Source organism: Protopterus annectens, chromosome 6.part0 (genome assembly GCF_019279795.1).
Source record: "Protopterus annectens isolate FY-2018-M chromosome 6.part0, PAN1.0, whole genome shotgun sequence".
In the NCBI taxonomy this organism is placed as follows: Eukaryota; Metazoa; Chordata; order Ceratodontiformes; family Protopteridae; genus Protopterus; species Protopterus annectens.
Window position 1 is genome coordinate 205,065,874 of NC_056737.1, and position 19,212 is coordinate 205,085,085.

The 19,212-nt window shown below is 44.9% G+C and overlaps 1 protein-coding gene across 5 annotated transcripts in view; it reads left to right on the forward strand.

Annotated features, from left to right (window-relative positions):
• The window catches only part of FUT8 (fucosyltransferase 8), a 2,643,272-nt gene that overhangs the window by 1,958,844 nt on the left and 665,216 nt on the right, over positions 1-19,212 (forward strand). The window lies entirely within an intron of this gene.

Here is a 19,212-nt window from a genome sequence, read left to right on the forward strand (position 1 = left end):
GCACTTACTAGATGTTCACAGACCTGCACAGAACAAAAGATATTCGAAAATCAGACCAATTGTTCCTTCTCGAGTACCAAAACTGGAAAACCAGTCAGCAAAGTAACTTTACCCAGACAGCTAAGACACTATATCCTTCATTTGTGACAAAAAGAAAATTAACCTGCCTAGACTGGTAAAAACTCACTCTGCAAGATCTATGGCTGCATCAGCAGTTTTTCAATCTTGAGCTTCCATGGATGACATTTGTGCAGCAGCAACTTGGGCTTCTCATCATACCTTTATTACTCATTACATATTGGACCTGGTCTCCACAGAAAGAGCATCCTTTGGTTCAGTGGTGCTCAGTAATATCTTTCCTTGAATCTTCTCAAGATCAAAGGTATCTGGGGACTATGTCCCATTGGTCAAGGATAACATGAAGATTTACAACTTCAGATAAAGAAGTTATGTACTCACCATAACGTTCCATCTGAGTTGTCCATCTTCATTTATCCTTGACTCCTCTCCCTTCTTCCCCTGGCCTTGCAAATGTCCTGTGGTGGAAAGGATATGACACATACCTCTTTGTTTTGACTTGTGTTGCATAGCAAATGTGGTTCACATCAGGCCTTGTATTTTTATATCTGTTTATCTGTAATCTGCAAGCTTGATCTGCGGTAACTAGGAGAGATGCATTGTGGGTAGGGTTGAAGCCTGAGAGTTTTTGACCTGCGCAAGCTGTAGAAATGGCAGAGACTGTCCCGATTCTCGGAAACAAACCATTGGTCAAGGATTAATGAAGATGGATAACTCAGATGGAACCTTATGGTGCGTACATAACTTTTTTTTTTTTTCCCAACTAGTAGTATTTGTGCTAGAAAACGGTTTGGACTATTTTTCTGTAACAGGAGATGAGTACTGTGAATGCTTGTGGTTCTTGTAGAAACATAGTGTTGAAATCTGCATTTTGAATTGTTTGTTTTTCCTTGTGTAGAATTTGTGTGTTAGGGGCAAGACTAGTACTTTTAGGGACTGTCAGATTTTTTTAACCCCAAAACCACATTTTTATCTGGCACTGAGTTTAAAGACTTTTGCATGCTCCACTAACTGTTGAGGCTTTCTTTGTGGCTGGACATGTGGAACAGTTACTGAACTCTGGTTCTTCATTCCTCCATTTAGAAAAAGAAAAAAAAAAGTTATCAGAGTGTCTGAGTGTCTGTCTAGCTCTTTCTTTGTCTCAGCTGCTAATGGGTGATTGCTTTTTCCGGTCTTGTTTCCTCAGACCAGTTAATGGCTTCCCAGACACTCTGGTGTAGTCCTTAAAAGCATTAAGAACATGGGAATAGATGCATGCTTTGAGTCTGTAGGTTTGCCCTGTGTGGATAAGAGTGAGCCACTTTTGTCAGTCTTGGTGGAAGGGGCTAGTGTTGGGATCCCACCTTGCCCAGAAAGGATACTTGAACTCTACAGAGTGTGCCTGAATTAGGTCATTGTTTTACAGTAATTCTCCAATTAAAAGCAAGCAAGAAGTAAAATAATACAGGTTCTCCTGTCTCTACTTTTATGAACAGGCAAGACTTGCTGGGATTTGCGCAGAGAATTGATCAACGCTTTTACTGTGACAAGAAAAGAAGAGAGTTCTGCCTCTTTTCTGATACTGGTGGTCAGCCAGAAGAGCAGAGATTAGATGGAGATAGTTGTGCTTTAGGACACACTTCTCAGGCTGAAGAATCTTATTCTGAGGAAAGTGTGGCATCAGATTTCCCTCCAGAACACTTTTTTTCTTTTTCTGAAACAATATCTAAAATTAAACTTTTTACTGTGAACAGAATGTTATTACTGTTTCCTGCCATTTAAATATATTATGATTATTTGCAGTTGGATATTCCTCAACTTGCAGCTGTACCTCCTGTTTGCTGTGGTCTGGAGAATGTTTTCCTGATAGATTAGAGTTTCCATGTCAACCTCCTGCCCAAAGAAGCGTGATAGGTTTATATAAGGTATAACAGACTTCCAAATACTTGTTTTCTAAGCCTTACTCGTACCGTTTTGATTATGCTATAGTTTTTAAGGCATAAGTGTTGTACTGTCTTATTGACCACTGTTATTCTTATATACAATGTACATAAATAATGTGCTGTCTATATTTGCCAATATAATTCTTTTCGTAATTTCATCTGTTTAGTGAAACTATTCTCCCCGGACTTTCACTGAAAATGGTCCAACAGACCTCTCGGACTTCCCTGGTAAACAAATGTAAAATAAAATAAAGCTGCTTCTATTTGACAGATTGCTAATGCTAATCCCACACTTCCCTGTCAAGGATGTGAAATCTTTTGAAAATTATGGGAAGAAAGTGCTTCCTCCACTTTAAGTAAGCATGGCAATTTGTATTTCTCTGTTGAGAACATACAAAAAAGTTAAATATCAATCCTTCCTCTTCTGAGATGAAACTTTTTTTAGTGCCTCTTGTTTTGCTCTCTTACATAATTAAGCATGCCTTAAAGGGTTCTTTTGACACTGGTGATACGGTTTACAGGACTACTTCTGATGGATAGATCATGAGAAGATTTGCTTCGTTACTTAAAATATTCTTGAAGTTTTAAATTCTTCCTTGGGCAAGCAGGTTTTGTTTGGCCATTCCTTAGCTGAAATGTTTACGATGTTTGAGGGGGAAAAGGTGATTCAAGAGGTGACCCAAATATTCCAACTTTCCTTTTGTAAGGCAAATAAAAACATTTACTTTCACCTTAGCACCCTTTTCCAAAAAGCAGTTCAAGCAGCAATATGCCAACAAACATGATTTTAAAAAATAATAGCAAGGAGGCTCCAAAAAGAACTGGAAAGACTCTCAAACGCAAGGACAATCCAAAAAGTCAGAATAACTGTTTTCCTTTTCAGTCCCACCCCCACTCAGGTCTCTTGCTCAGAATTGCACTTTAGGCAAATGAAGGCTGAAGGAATGAAACACGGGACAACTTGAAGAAGCTCCTTGACTGCATATAGCATTAGTTGTGTATGATAAACTGACTTGAATTTATTACAGTGGTTCTTTGGGTATTTCGCTGAAGTGCATCAACTTTTAGTAATGTGAACGTTCATCTAGTGCAAAATGCCTGCAGGCATTGCATTATATGAACACACATGCAGGTATGATGAAAGAAAAAGATCAGGGACCCATCAAGTCATCATCATTGTTGCATCTTATCCTTGGGCATGGACATTCGTGTAATCTAGTCATGAATTGCATCTGTTGTCTTATGTAGCATCACAGGTTCTTTGTAGCCAATGTTGCAGGACTGAGTTTTGGGAATTCTTGCCTGCAGGAGCTCGCAGTCGGCCCGAATACCAGAGAATTTCATCATTCTCCAGCTGGTAGCCTCCATGCCCAGGGAGTGGTATAAGAAATTAGAAGCTGCTATCAACTTCAACTCTTTCTTGTCATGTTTGATGATTTAGAATGCTTTCAGATGCATGGTCAGTCTGTAAGTTAGGCCTGAAGACCTGAGATCATGGGAAAAGCTAAGTACTTCATTGGGGGAGCTTTCTTGCTGTTTTTTGTTCTCTACTTGTGGTTTCTGATTAATGTCAGAAAAAGTAAAGAATTGACTTTCATGTGGGAAAACAAATTCCATACAGACTTTCACTCTTACTGACTTCTGTCTAGGCCCTGAACACACTGACCCTTACTGCAAGTCCCCCACCCCCAGCTGCAAAATCTTTGAACATTTTAATCAGAGAATCATTAGACATAGGGCTGACTCCGTCAACCAATGTCTTACTGAGGGTACTGCTGTGCCAAAGTATGAGATGATATCTGTCTTCTCAGGCTGACATCCCTAAAAATACACAGAGATGTCCCAGAAGGAGAAGGAGTTTGGGAGGATAACAATAATTAGTGTTTGACTTCCACTTCCGGTTGACATTATTGATCCAGCTGAGGCACATATGCAGCCTTCGACTTCAGTTCTTGCTGAGTCTGACACTTCTGGAGTAGAGTCCTTTGAAGGCCAACCTATCTTCAGCGTTTTTAAGCATGTCAGTCTGAGAACAGATGGACATCTTGTACTGTGGTCTAGCCATATTCTCAATACAATACCTGTTGAGAGAGTCAGTATGATGCTTAACGATTCTCTGATTAAAATGAGTGAGTACTTGGGCGGGTATTGGTCGGGTCCAGATTCACGTCACAGTATTCCGCTTGAAACAATGCAGTCACAGTTCAGGAGGGTGAGAGCAGCATCCCTCCATCAGTAATTAGGAAATCCCATCTGGGATCCAGTACAGAGCCATGACCATCTGTCTACTTCCTGAGACCTTGCTGTCCTACAGATCCAAACCTAAGCAAATAATCTGAGCTTCCAGTGACTACATTTTATTTTTATTTTTATTTTACATTTGTTGACCGGGCTAGTCCAGCTGGATGTATGTCCATTTTCAGTGGAGGCCCGGGGAGAAAAGCTCCACGTTTCACAAAAAAAAATACATAAAGACAATGATATTTACAAAGACATTGGAACTATTAATTAGAAAGTCACACAAAAATGTCAAAAAATGAAAATATAGTGAATATTCATTAGAAGCAGTACGTGAACACACTCATACTATAAAATTACACATGAGGTCTAAAGAATAGACTATAGGTTATAGTTGATAAAGACAAACAATATATACATAGGCGCATGCCCTAAATAAGATAATGTGATAGGAAGCATGGTATTATGGGAAGGGTTAATTGTTTAATCTGGGTTAGCACAGGGGCATAGCCAGTGTGATTTAAGGTAGGGTTTAAGTTTACTTTTAAATAGGTTAGCTGAGGATAGTGAAGTTAGGTGATTGGGGAGACTGTTCCATGTTTTGCCCACTGTATTAGAGAACAGTGTGTCTGAGTTATTAACCCTGCTGAGTTATTAGATTTAGATATTTGTACTAGTAGTTTGTTAGATGAGAGCAGGGTTTTGAGATTATTATAGGGGGTGATTAGGGAAGTGAGTATAGGTGTATTTTCTGGATGATACAGGATCTTGTGGGCTACTATTACTTGTTTGAATAATATTAGATTTGGCAATTCTAGCCAGCCTAGTTGATTCAAATTGATACAATGATGGGTTCTATAGGTGGACCCTGCAGCAAATCTGGCAATATTGTTGTAAGAGGTAGACGGCTTGTTCAGAGCACTTTTACATAATTTGGTATAGATAGGAGAGGCATAAAGCAGAGTAGAGATAAGGTGGGTGCAGGCAATGGTGATTCTGGCTAGTGGAGTTAGAAAGGGTTTGATCCTGTAGAGGGAACCTAATTTAACTGTTTTTATAGTGTTATTGATGTGAGGCTCATAAGAGAGGTAATTGTCAATTAGAACCCCAAGTAGTTTAGTGGTAGGATCAGGAGATATAATAGTTCCATTACTAGAGGTTACAGTAAAGTTAAGTGGGGAGGTTCTACAGGTGGGGGTGAACAATAGCATTTTTGTTTTCTTTGGGTTTAAGATAAGACATCTATGCAGGAGCCAATTTTCAACTGTGTTAAAGGTCTTTTGGGTTAGATTGCAGTTCTGATGGGGAAGTGGCAGAGCATGTAAGTGTGAGGTCATCTGCATATTGGATGCAGGTGGCTTGTGGGATTACAGAATGGAAGTCATTTGTAAAGATGGAGAAGAGTAAAGGTCCCAATATGGATCCTTGTGGGACTCCTAGGGTAACTGGAAGGCCAGAAGATAAGGTGTTTGCCTACAGTGCAGCCTGTTTTCTATTATTTAAGTAGGATTGGAACCACTGAATAGCAAGATCATCCAATGACAGGTTTTTAAGTGTGTTTAGAAGGAGGTGATGGTTGACCATGTCGAAGGCTTTAGACAGCTCAATAAAGAGGGCCGAGGATAGAGTGTCATTATTATGATTTCTATTAATATAGTCAGAAAAGGATAAGAGAGCAGAGGTGGTGCTATGAAATGGTCTAAAGCTGTGTTGACAGTTGGCTAGTAGATTGTTTTCAAGTAGGTGGGTTAAAAGTTGCATGTGAATACATTTCTCCATTATCTTTGCAACAGGGGATAATATGGCTATGGGCCTGTAGTCGGAAAAGTCCTTGGAAGTACCACCTTTATGCAGGGGGATAATGTGGGATCTGAAGTAGGATATTCATTTGTCTGCAACCTGTGGGTTATGGATCCGATATCGGATCCGAACCGGCATGGTTTTCCAGCTATGGATCCAAGCTCTCAGCTCCTCCCCTCACCCATAATGCCCTGCTCTACCCTCATGACCTCAGATCTCGTTTGCCGCGCTGGTGACTGGATTTGTATTCATAGCTCTCAGCTAAGTGGTTATTTCTTACCTGTTAAATCAGAAAATTTTAAAGTTTTTTGTGTATTTCTGTGTGAAAGTTTAGGTTTCCCTCTTTGATAGTTTTATTTAAAGTTAATTTAAGTAATTTTTTTTCCCTCCCCTCGCTGTTGCGTAGAGTGTGTGTGTTGGGCCTGTGTGTCTGTATTTGTTTAAGTTACTTTTAGTAGCTTTATAGATTTGAATGGCTGATCAGCCCAAATCTATTTTTTCAAAATGCTCCGAGTGTGGCCATAAGCTCTCACCGGCTGATGGCCACACTCGGTGTGTTAAGTGTCTCGGGGTTGAACACCTCACATCTGGCTGCTCCATTTGTGCAGGGTTCAACCCCAGGGCACTGAGGGAGCGGAGGTCCAAGCTTGTCTTGGCGGGCCTTTTACCGCCAGACTCGGCTCCGGCCTCCGCTCCTTCGGGAACAACTGTGGCTACGGTTATTCCCCCTGTGGCACCCCCTCCTGCTCCTGGGACTCAACCTCCCGTTTCTGGAGAGGAGAGGATGCTAGAAAAAGGACGGAGGAGAAGCACCACAAGCGGCGGGCCGAGACCTCTGTTTCGGCCCCGCCAGCCAAGCGGGCTTCTCCCCGGCTCCGTTGGCTCGGCTCGGTCTCCTCCTCCTCGGCTCCGGTCCCCTGTGTGCTTTTCACCGGTCCTGAGGAGGAGGAGACCCGATCTCCGTCGAGGCTATCGAGGAGGCACTCCAGGCCTACCTCGGTAGCCTCGTCGAGATCTACATATAGCCTTTCTGATGCTGATCTGGACCGGATGATGAGAAGGTTCATCCAGGCCCAGATGCAGATGGGAGTGCTCCTGCCTCCCCTCTGGGGGGGAGCTCAACACCCTTTTTTAAGCCTATTGCTCCTTCTCCGACCCGCTATCCGGGTTCGGAGCAGCTGGAGCCGAGCAGCTTCGGAGCCGGGGGTGGGTCGGCGCCGATAGTACTTGGTACTTCGGATCCGACCCTGCCCTCGAGTGCGTCGGATCCGACCTCTCGGAGCCTGGATCCGAGCCTCGGATCCGGGGGGATCAGTGCTCCTTCGGCGCCGTCTGTGTCGGAGCGTACTGTCCTTCGGATCCGGCGCCGGCTCCGGTCCACTCTTCGGATCCGAGGGGGAGCCGATTGTCGGATCCTTTGGTCGAGGTCGGCTCCCCTTCGGCTTTTGATGTAGTGGAGAGGGCTCTGTTGAGGGTCTCCGGACCCCGGCACTTGTTCAGGCTCCGTCCCGCTCCCTCTGCACTGGGCCAGGCTTCCACCATCCGGCCCCTGGGACAGCCCGTTTCTGTGCCCCAAGTTGCTCCTATGGAGCAAATTGCTGCTTGCGAGGACTCCTCTGACAGCCCCCAGAGGATGTCCTCAAGCTATACGCAAAGGAGGCACATTGACTCCCCGAGTCTCTCACAGAAGACACGGACTTGGAGGAAGGGAAGGCTCCCCACGGTCACCCCCTGAGGATGTCTCATTTGGAGACATCATGGAAATGCTCCGTATAAGGGGGGGGTGGTCTGCCCCCAAGTCTTCCTCGGACGAGTCCGTGTTCTTGGAGGCATTTGAAGCGGGCCCGTCTACCTCTTGGGTGTCCCCTGCCGACCCCTGGTGGACCTTATTACCACCAGGGCGTGGAAGGAACCGGACACCGTGGAGCCAATTCCCAAGAGACCGGATAGGATCCTTAGTCCGCCATCCGACCGGGCCCATTGGAGTAAGGGGCCTCCGGTAGATGCCATGTTGACGGCGGCGGCCACAAAGAGGGAACTGGCTCAGGAGAGTCCCTCAGTCCACCCACCGAGCAAGGAGTCTCGGATGATGGACCGCTTGGGGAAGCGGATGTTTAGTTCGGCGACCTTCTCGGTAAGGGCGCTGAACTATTTGGCACATGTCATTAGGATGCAGCGAGATCTTATTAAAGAATACGCTGCATCCCCCGAGTCCATTTCGGAGGAGGACAGAGTTCTGCACTCCACCCGTATGGCCACTCTTAGGTCAGTTACTAATACTTCTATGCGGCTACTCTCCCATGCAACGGAAGGCGCCGCTAGAGCTGCGGGGACAGGACTGGTCACTAGGCGTCAGGCCTGGCTCCGTCACTGCGATTTTTCTGAGCCCTTCAAAGCGTCGTTTGCGAACGCATCTTTGATGGTTCTGCTCTGTTTGGCAAGACCGTTCGGGAGCCGTTGCCCCAGGCGAAAGGACGGGAAGACGCTGTCTGCCGTCGGAATCCGCTTCTCTGCACCCCAGAGGCCCTATTCTAGGAACCAAAAGGGTCAGAAGAAGATGTGGTTCCGGAAGTCGCAGCAGTCCCAGCCTGCTCCGGACAACCAGTCCTTCCGTGGCAGAGGAGGACAGGGAGGACGCCGCCCTAGAGGCAGAGGGGCTCCCAGAAACTTGGGTCCAGGGAACCTTTCTCTGAACGGCCCGCGCAGCAACCCTGAGGGGTTGCCCGACTGCTCTACTCTGGAGGCAGTCGGGGGGCGTTTTTCGGGGCACCTAGCGGCATGGGAGTCCATAACATCGGACCGCTGGGTTCTCCAAATCATATCCAGAGGATATCGCATTCCTTTCCTTTACCTTCCAAAGTTGAAGTCCCTCCCAGACGTCCCACCCGGTCAACGGGAGGCCGCTTTGGCAGAAATTGGCCATCTGCTAAAGAAAAGAGCCATCCAGCCCGTTCCCCCAGACCAGATCGGATCAGAGTTCTACTCCAGATTCTTTTTAGTGCCAAAGGAGGCGGCGGAACGAAGACCAACCCTAGACCTCTCTCTCTTGAATCTGGCAGTCCCCAAAGAAAAATTCGAATGGTCACTCTGCAATCTATTCTCCCCTTCTGGGAGAAAATCACTGGATGTGCTCGATAGACCTCAAGGGCGTACTACCACATCCTGATGGACAGGCGCTCAGGAGGTTTCTCCGCTTCGGCTGGGAGCCAGTCACTACCAGTTCGGGTCCTTCCCTTTGGTCTCACCACAGCCCCCAGGGTGTTCACCAAAGTATTAGCAGTGGTAGCGGCCCACCTGAGGCTTCAGGGGGTGCAGGTCTTTCCCTACCTGGACGACTGGCTTCTTACCGCCCCAACAAGGCATCTACTTCTATTGGCACGAGACTCCTTTCTCCATCTTGCTCCCTTTCTGGGCATCACAATAAATACAAAGAAATCCAACCTGGCGCCCACACAGCTCTTAGATTTTATAGGGGCCAGGCTAGACACAAGGAGTTTACGAGCCTTCCTCACTGCGGACAGAGTTCTAAATCTGCAGCTCCAGGTGCGGGCCATTCTCCATTCAAGTTCTGTTCCGGAGTTGGTCCTGAGGGCTCTAGGGTCCATGGCATCGGCTATAGCACTTCTTCCTCTTGCCAGGCTCAATATGCGCATTCTACAGTGGGCGCTCTTAGTACAGTGGTCATACCTTGCTCTCCCATGCATCATCCCATAGCGATCAGCAAGGCTTGCAAGCGGTCCCTCTTGTGGTGGCTCCACTCCCGGATCTCCACAAAGGCCGCCCATTTTGTGCTTCTCCCCTCTTGCCACGGTGACCACGGACGCCTCCCGCCTCGGGTGGGGGCACTTGCAGGCGGACCGTCCAAGGCACGTGGAACGATTCAGAGACCTTACTGCATATCAATGTTCTAGAGATGAGAGCAGTGCTCTTAGCGTTGCTAGCACTTCAGGACTTTCTTCCCTTGGGAACAATTGCAATTCAATCGGACAACATGTCTGTTGTCTGGTACATCAACAAGCAAGGGGGAACAAGATCTTACCCTCTGTGTCGAGAAGCCATGAGAGTTTGGGAATGGGCAATCTCCACCAACCGCTTTCTAATAGCAACGCACATTCCGGGTCGGTCCAACATCCTAGCGGACAAGCTCAGTCGCACCATTCTGACCCCTTACGAGTGGTCTCTCAATTGTCAAGTAGCGGAACGCATATTCGCACGGTGGGGAACCCCTTCATGCGATCTTTTTGCTTCTCCCTCAAACACCAAGTGCGACAGTTTTTTCGCTCTAATACCTCCTCCCGGAGGTACCCCAAGAGACGCTCTGGTGCATGCTTGGCCACCCGGTCTTCTGTATGCCTATCCACCCTTGCCTCTGATGCTCCAAGTTCTTCAGAAAGCCTCTCGGGTGGGTTGCAGAATGATTCTCATTGCTCCGTTCTGGCCTCGACAGATCTGGTTCCCCTTCCTAAGGTCTCACTCGGTGAATCCTCCTTGGATTCTAGATCCCAGCCCGGATCTGATATCCCATCCATCCTGCATTGCTCCGGCGAAGCTGGACAGCCTGAAGCTGACCGCTTGGCTGCGCCAGTTCCACTCTTGATTAGGACTCGGTATTTCATCACCGGTTAAGGCAATTTTGGTGGCAGCTCATAAACCATCCACTAGAAAGGTTTACGAAGCAAGTGGAAGCGTTTCTCTTTGTGGGCGGAGCGGCAAGGCCTGAATCCCTTCACGGTTCCTCTTCCTTTAGTGCTTGACTTTCTAACCACTCTCTTTAACGATGGTGCCAGCAGTTCCACAGTCAAAGTACAACTGGCGGCAATTTCTCACTATCACATTGGCCATGACTCTAATCCTCTTATGTCAGCCAAATTGTGTAAAATTTTTCTTAAAGGTACTTTTCTTCTCAGGCCCCTATAAAACAAGCAGTTCCTCCTTGGGACCTCTCTCTGGTCCTACAGGCCTTGACCGCCCCTCCTTTCGAGCCAGCGGCTACGGTGGATCTCAAATTCTTGTCCTACAAGACAGCCTTTTTGGTAGCCATTACATCGGCCAAGAGAGTTTCTGAACTTCAAGCATTATCAGCTAAACCTCCTTACTTGGTATTTCATCCGGACCGTGTCTACCTCAGGACCAACCCGTCCTTTCTTCCTAAAGTCGCTTCTGAAGCAAACATCAATCAATCCATTAACCTCCCTGTTTTCTTTGATAAATATGAAAACAAAGGTGAATATAAGCTACATTCACTAGATGTTCACAGGCAACTTAGATTTTATCTGAACAGGACGGCTGGTCATAGGCAATCCGACCAGCTGTTTATTTCCTTTGCAAAATTCAATTTGGGCAAGCCAATCTCTAAAGTTTCTCTGTCCCGCTGGATTTCACAGTGCATCTTATTGGCTTATCAAGCTTCAGGAAGGCCCGCACCGGAGGGTGTTCATGCCCATTCAACCCGGTCAGTATCTACCTCGGCAGCCTTCAAGGCTAGGATTCCTCTAGATGATATTTGTGCAGCAGCCACGTGGGCTTCATCTCATACGTTTATTTCCCACTATAAGTTGGATCTTGCATCTAGGGGTAGAGCATCCTTTGGCGCGCGGTGCTCCGGAATATCCTTCCATGATGGCCGCCCAAGATTCAGGTAGCTGGGGACTCTGTCCCACAGGTTGCAGACAAATGAATATCCTACTTCAGATTTAGAAGTTATGTACTCACCATAACGTTCCATCTGAGTAGGTGTATTCATTTGTCTGCAACCATCCCGCCCTCCTATCCCCCTGGCCTTTCAGTTTCCTGCATATTCTATGTTACCCTTTTTAGGGTGTTGTTGCTTTGGCAAACTCGATCTGAGGTCATGAGGGTAGAGCAGGGCATTATGGGTGAGGGGAGGAGCTGAGAGCTTGGATCCATAGCTGGAAAACCATGCCGGTTCGGATCCGATATCGGATCCATAACCCACAGGTTGCAGACAAATGAATACACCTACTCAGATGGAACGTTATGGTGAGTACATAACTTCTAAATATTTTCCAGATGGATGGGATGGATCTTTCAGAAATACTTCTATTAATGAGGATTGATATGCGGTAAGCTATGACTTTAGCTGATTTTTGCAGGTATTCTGCAGGTAGTTGATCTGCAGAAAGTGTGGTGGGTTTAAGTTTCTGGATAAGTTTACAGACAAGGGATGTGGGAACTGGTTGAAAATGAAATAGAAGAGAGTTATCGGTGATGGCAGTGGTGGAGCATGTGATGTTAGGAGATTGAACGGTTTCTGTAAAGAAAGTGTTAAATGAGTTGGCTATTTGGGTAGGATTATTGTGATCAGAGGAAGTAGGAGTGCAAGAGTGTCCTGGGTGTAGGAGGTTATTTATGCCTTGCCAGAATTTTTGTGGATTATTTTGGTGGGTTTGTTGAAGATGGCAGTAGTAGTTCCTTTTATCAGACACTGTTGCTTTTTTTGTTTAATTTCTTAGCTGCCTAAACTGTAGGTGATCTGAAGGGCTTTTTGTTGCCTGCCAGTTGGCCCATAGTTTATTTCTTTGGAGGATTTTTTGTTTGGTAGTTTTGGTGAGCCATGTGGCTGGATTAGTTCTAGTTCTAATTTTACGTATAGGGGCATGGCAATCTAGAATGGCTAAAAATTTTGTATTAAAGTATTTGCATCATCTAATGGGAGATGTTTCAGGGGTGTCCAGTCACAGGCTGAAAGTTCAGTTTGGAAGCTATCCAGGTTAAAGTTTTTGTTGGCCCTTACAGTCCTATAGTTGGTTGAGTTTGGAGATTCAGTCTTATATCTGATTAAGTAGGTGAGTGAGTGGTCACTTATATCTTCTGGGAGGGTGCCTGTTTTATAAGTTTGCTGGTGAGTATTAGTGAGAATCCAGTCTAAAGTGCTTTTTTTGTTGTTAAGCTTATTGGTTCGGGTAGGGGAAGTTATGGTTTGGGTAAAGCCATATAGATTAATATGAGTAGAAGGCTGCTCATTTGTACAGGAAATCCAGTTTATATTAAAGTCACCAAGTATTATGGTTTCTTATGGGTAGTTGGTTGATAGCCAGCTAAGGATAGCTTCTAGTGTGTTAGTATTATTGCCTGGGGGAAGGTAGATACAGATTATATATATATGGATTTACATTTCTTGAGCTGAAACTTAGATATAAGAATCTCTGCATTACTGGAAAGAGGCAGTTTGGGGTCTAGTGAGGTAACTTGTAGTCCATTTTTATAAAGTATAGTTACACCTCCACCCTTCTTAGCATTACGGTCAAGTCTCAGGATATTATAGCCGGGGGGAATAACTACAGTATCTTGTATTGATGGATTTAAGCCAAGTTTCAATAAGGCGGAGGATATCAAATGAATGTACATCTATAAGGGCATGCAAGGGAGTAACTTTATTATTGATGCTTCGAATATTTAGATGTGCTATCAGAAGAGAGTTGGGGGGCCTGGTAAGTAGTTGTGTGTTAATTGAAGTTGTTGTATCAGGCTTTGTAGCTGTACTTCAGGTAGGACCAAGGTTTGGGTGTATATCACCATCTAAGAGGACGTGGATCTGAACTCTTATGGTGAGTTGTAAAAGTTTAGAAATTAGGTTTTGGGATTTTCTAGCTTTAGAGCTATAGTAAGAAATGTGAGCGAGTCTATGAAACTTGGCTGACAAATACTTTGCTGGGCAGAAAGAGTTGTTGAGACTAAGGGGACGGTTAAGTGTAAGTATAGAGGTTTTCCTAATGGGGAAGTGAAATCCTAGACATGTATGGTGTTCATAGTGAGTAAGTAGACAGGGAATAGTTAGGATAGTTAGCAGTGATAGTAAAAATAAGGGATTGCGGCATGTTTGGTACATTAGTGGAGGCATTGTAGGAACAATATGAATGAGGTAGATATGCAGGGATATTTGCAGATAAGATAGAAGGGGAGGATTGGTGGAAGATGAGTACTAGTACTTTAAGGGGGAGGAGTTTGTTTGGTGATAATGTAGTGGGTGTGGCAAGTGGTGTATATACTTAGGACCACTGGGGAGGTTGGGATTTGGGGGCAGGGTAGGGGAGAGAAGTGAGCCCGCAGGGCGAACGGAGTGGGAAGAGCAAAAGAAGAAGAGAACCCTAGGAGAACAATTAGTGAAGCTGATTGTTAAGATAAGTATAGGTGGTGAGAGGTAGGTAACAGATAGCCTGGATAGTAGTTAGATTATGCAAAGTGGTTAACCAGTGAAGAATGTAAAAGGTAGGAGGGTAGAGAGGAACTATACACTGAAACAAGATATGATAATCGGGATGCCTATAAGGTGAGTTTGGAGACAATAGGTAAGGTCTAGAGAAATATTGCCACCTAGTGGACAGAGGTGAAATAGCAATACTAGCGTCTATTGGGAGAGAGAAAGGAAGGTAGCAGAAATCAGAGTTTGAGTATGGTAGGATAGGAGTTAAAAACAGAGGTTAAAAGAGAGAGGAAGGGAAGCTAGGTCTACTAACAGATAGAGTTTGGTTGCTGGCTGTCCTGGCTAGTGAGAGTAAATGTACAACTTACAGTAGTACACACTATTATATCTACAGACAGTAGTTTTTAAAGTACATACTTTCTCTCGTTTAATGTATTCCCTTGAGGGGACTGTTGCACAGGGGAGCATGGGTTCTGTTCTTCGTTTGGGAAGACTGCAGTATACTGTAGAAAACATTGCTATTCAGCAGGCAGGGCAGGTCCTCAATTATTACTGAGCAATAAGGTTGGGTAGCTGTAGAAAGAGGTACATCCCTGGTATAAAAACGATTACATGAAGTTTACCTGCAGACCCTATTTACCCCAGGGCCAGGAACGCACAGCAACCTAGAGCTAGGTAAAAAAGAATAAAGATACATTACCTTTGTTGCCAGCACCTGCTTCACAGGTTACCTCTCAAAATTTTTTCGGATGGACGCCAGATTTCATGGATCCCATGAAGTCTTGGTAGAGTTCCCCTGGAAAAGGACATTGTGGTAGTAACTAACTCCCACTGGGAAAAGAAAAAGCGACATGTCCCCCAGAGGGACTTCTATTCCTGTGATTCTGAAAAAGTGGAATTTGGTTACATGGGATATCTTCTCCCCATCTCAGCACTTTATCTCGGATTCAGAGAGCACATTGTTCTCAACTTTGGCCCCCTGAAAATTTGTCATTTGAGGATTCACTATACAGAAAGAAAGAGATCTCACAGGCTCAGAGCAACTACAGAATGTCACTGCGTCTGTCTAAGCCCATATCTTTGGTGATTCCTGCTGTTCATGTTGCCTTAAATGATGTGTTTGCTGACAAGTCATTGCAGCCTGATTCCCTATCATCTTCCCCCTAAGAAGCCAGACTTATTTTACAGGGTGCTGGACACCCATAGAACCTTCAACAAAGACCACCCTGGCAGATCCTCCTCTGGTGTCTCTGGATTTCAGTAAGGGGAAACTCTGGCCCTGCAAATGATGAGAAAAGCTAGGTGCTAGACTGATTTGGTAAAAAAAACACACTTCTGTTACCCTGGCCATAAGAGCTCTGAGCTGCTAAATCTGTGGGCTCAGAGTACCTAGGACCCATCAGAAAGCAACTGAGACTTATCACGACACCTCCCTACCCTCTCCTTTCCTTTCGAACCTCTCAGCACTTTTGGGGGGGGGGGGGCTTTCACTCTTCTTTTTTTCAGAATAGTAAAAGATCACCCAAAACAAATGGGTACTCTATTAGTTCATAGGTTCATAGGAGTATACTAGGCTAATAACCAGTACGGCCATTATAGGCCTAGCTGTGCAACAAGTTATGTTTTATTAGACGTATGTATAGGGGTGAGACTTATCACGACACCTCCCTACCCTCTCCTTTCCTTTCGAACCTCTCAGCACTTTGGGGGGGGGGGGCGTTCACTCTTCTTTTTTTCAGAATAGTAAAAGATCACCCAAAACAAATGGGGGTACTCTATTAGTTCATAGGTTCATAGGAGTATACTAGGCTAATAACCAGTACAGCCATTATAGGCCTAGCTGTGCAACAAGTTATGTTTTATTAGACGTATGTATAGGGGTGATTGTTGGTTACAACATGATTTACTGTCTGCTTCTGTCCATAAGAGACATGGGTGACAGACCAGGGGTGAAATTTTGATTTCCCATTCAGTGGTCAAAGTTGCACTTAAATAAGGTTAGCGAGGGGGAGGCTGTTTCAGAGAAAGGGAATTCCCTGAGATACTTATCTGTCTCTCCACCATGTCCTATTTATGTTGCAAGCAAAGTTTAGGTCTTTAGATCAGTAGTTCTGATGCTGTTTATTTTGCAGATGTGTAACAGGTACATCAGAGCAGGGTCCATGGATGCCTTGTATGCCAGGCATAGCTCACCACTCAGTAGTCTATAGGAGACTGAGTATATAGATAGAGCTTTGTGGTGATCTGCGTAGGACATTGTGTTTGTGCCTTGTATAATTTTTGTAAGGAACTTTTGTGGACATTCCAGTTGTTGCATGTGTATGGTCAGGTACATACCAAAGGGGGCGTTATACTCAGTGATGGGTCTGATGAGGGCAGAGTATAGTACTACAGTGACTTCCCTGGACATGGATGCCATGCACTTACTGATGACTTTAGCACTGTAGAAAGATCCCCGTACTACCTTGGATGCATGTTGGTCGAAGACCGGGTTACTGTCTATGTGTGTTCCCAGATCCCTGACTAATGGGTCAACTCTTAGGGATGCTTTATTGATGATGTATTTTCTTGGGGTGGACGAGTTCCCAAAAGGTACGGAAATTAATTTCTTTGCATTGAATTTTAAAGTATGGCTTTGGCACCAGTCATTTGTATGCATTATACCCTCTTGTAAGATGTTAGTGTCTTGGAATTCTCTGACTGCTCCCAGTTTGCAGTCATCTGAAAACTTGGCCAGCCAGAGGCCTTTAACTTCTGAAAAGTAGATGCCAAAGAGGAACAGTCCCAGGGACTCCACTTGTGACTGGCCCTTTGGCCCCCCACTGATCCTAACTTCCTGGGTCCTATCTGTGAGTCAGTTGACTATTCAATGTGTTATATAGGGGTTACTGCCCAATTCCATAAGTTTGTTAACGATGCCAATGTGAGGTATTGTAGGTCAAAGCAGGCAGTATGCACTGTTTTTCTCTCATCCATTGCCTTGGTGACCTTCTCAATGAAGTCCACCAGGTTCAGTAGGGGTGAACTTCCTTTGATAAAGCCAAACTGGGATGGATCCAGTGTCTGAAGGACTTCTATGTCTTTATTGATCATTTCCATTACAGTTATTTCCATGGCTTTCTGTATAAGAATAGTCAGACTAATGGGTCTGCAGTTTCCAGGATCTGTTGATGGTCCACCCTTATGAAGAGAGATGACTGTTGCAGCTGTCCATTCTCATAGCATGAAGACCTTTTTAAGGGTCTGTATTATCTAACTGACCGCTTAGCTTTTCAAATGCCCAAATGTCGACCAGCTAAGGGTCGAAAGCTTACAATCTTAAATGGTCAGGTGAGCAAATTCTTTCATCGGGAAAGAATTCACTTGGCCATTCTCGGGAATTTGCCCTTTCCCCAATGTAGAACGATCTCTTGAGTTGGTATATTTAGTTAGGGGGAGTGTGGGGGGGAGTGTGGGGGGGGGGGGGTGAAGCCTCCCACTTTTTTACGGCTTGAAAGTTTGTTAGTCTGGCATGGCCAAGCAAATTCTTTCCCGATGAAAGAATTTGCTTACCTGGCGTTTCAAGATTGTAAGCTTTTGACCCTTAGCTGTCGAAAGTCTAAGAGGTCAATTAGATAATATAGACCCCTTTTTAAGACTATAGTTAAATAGTAATTCCAGTAGCCCTGATAGGTCATGTTTTAAACTATTGAGAAGGCATCTTGGGATATTATCAGGGCCCATTGACGCTGTGATCTTGGCTTTGGTGAGTGCAGTCAGGGTGTGCTGTCTCTCTTTATAGTTGGGGGGGTTATGTTTGAAGGTATTTCTTGGGAGGTGGCTGAGGATGAGTTGGGGGGTAAAGTTGGAACTGAGTTTCAGCCAGAGATTTGCCATTTCGCCCATCTACGTGACTGTGGCATCATTAACCACCAGTTCAGCACACTGCTGTGTGCTGCCTTTGAGGTTTCCAGCAAAGCTGAAAAAGGTCTTATAGTTGTCTTTTGCCTGGAAGGTTATCTTGACCTCAAAATTGGATGTATTGGACTTGATTAGCCTTCTCGGCTGCCTGTTAATTTTGATGAGAGGGTTTTTATCTTTGTGGGAGTTACACTTCCTAATTTTAGTCGTGATTTTGCCCTTCTGTTATATAATGTGTTTAATTTGGGATGCCAACAGGGTAGTTTTTTTTTATTTATTTAGTTTTGGGCTTACTTCTGGTAGGTACAGCAGCCCCTGTTTGGCCATTGACATGATTTTGCAGAGTTTCTATGAACAGTTCTACGTAGGCTGCTGTGTTTTCTGTATTTAGAGGGGCACTGAATTTTAACAAACTTTCGCTTAATAAAATGTAATTTGCCTTGGAATACAAGTAGTTCCTAACCCTTACTGGGGTTACCAAGTTGATTTTGATTTCAAAGGACACAGCCTTATGATCAAACCTTAACTGGGAGGATGTGACATTGGGGGGTGGTGCCGCATTCTTCCGTATTTGTGAGTACATTGTCCGGTATGTTGGAACCTCTAGTGGGGCTATGCATTAACTGGTTAAGGGTGTTTGTATTTACAAAGTCCAGGAACCTCTCTGCTTGCATATTTGAGGCCAAGTAGGATTCACAGACTGTAGGAGGATAATTAAAGTCCCCCCCGTAAGTAAGCTGTTGGGTTGTATGATCAGTGCCTCCAATAGATTTAAGTATGCGCTTTGAATTTCTTGGGACATAGAGGGTCACCTATAACTTGCTTGGATATGGTATGGGATTTTGTCTGTGGTGAACTGCACATGGAGAAACTCCAGCTCATCATCCTGTTTAACCAATGTATAGGTATGGTTGTTATTGAGGTATATCAAGACACCTCCACCTTTAGTCCCTGTCTGTACAGCTTCTAGTCTAAAAGTACAGTAGGAACTGAAACCTTGCACTGCAGGGGTACCCTCTACAGCTTTAAACCATGTCTCAGTAACTGCACAGATGTCTATATTCTGTAGGGTGAGGAGGGCTTAGAGGAAGTTGAGCTTTTTTTTTTTTT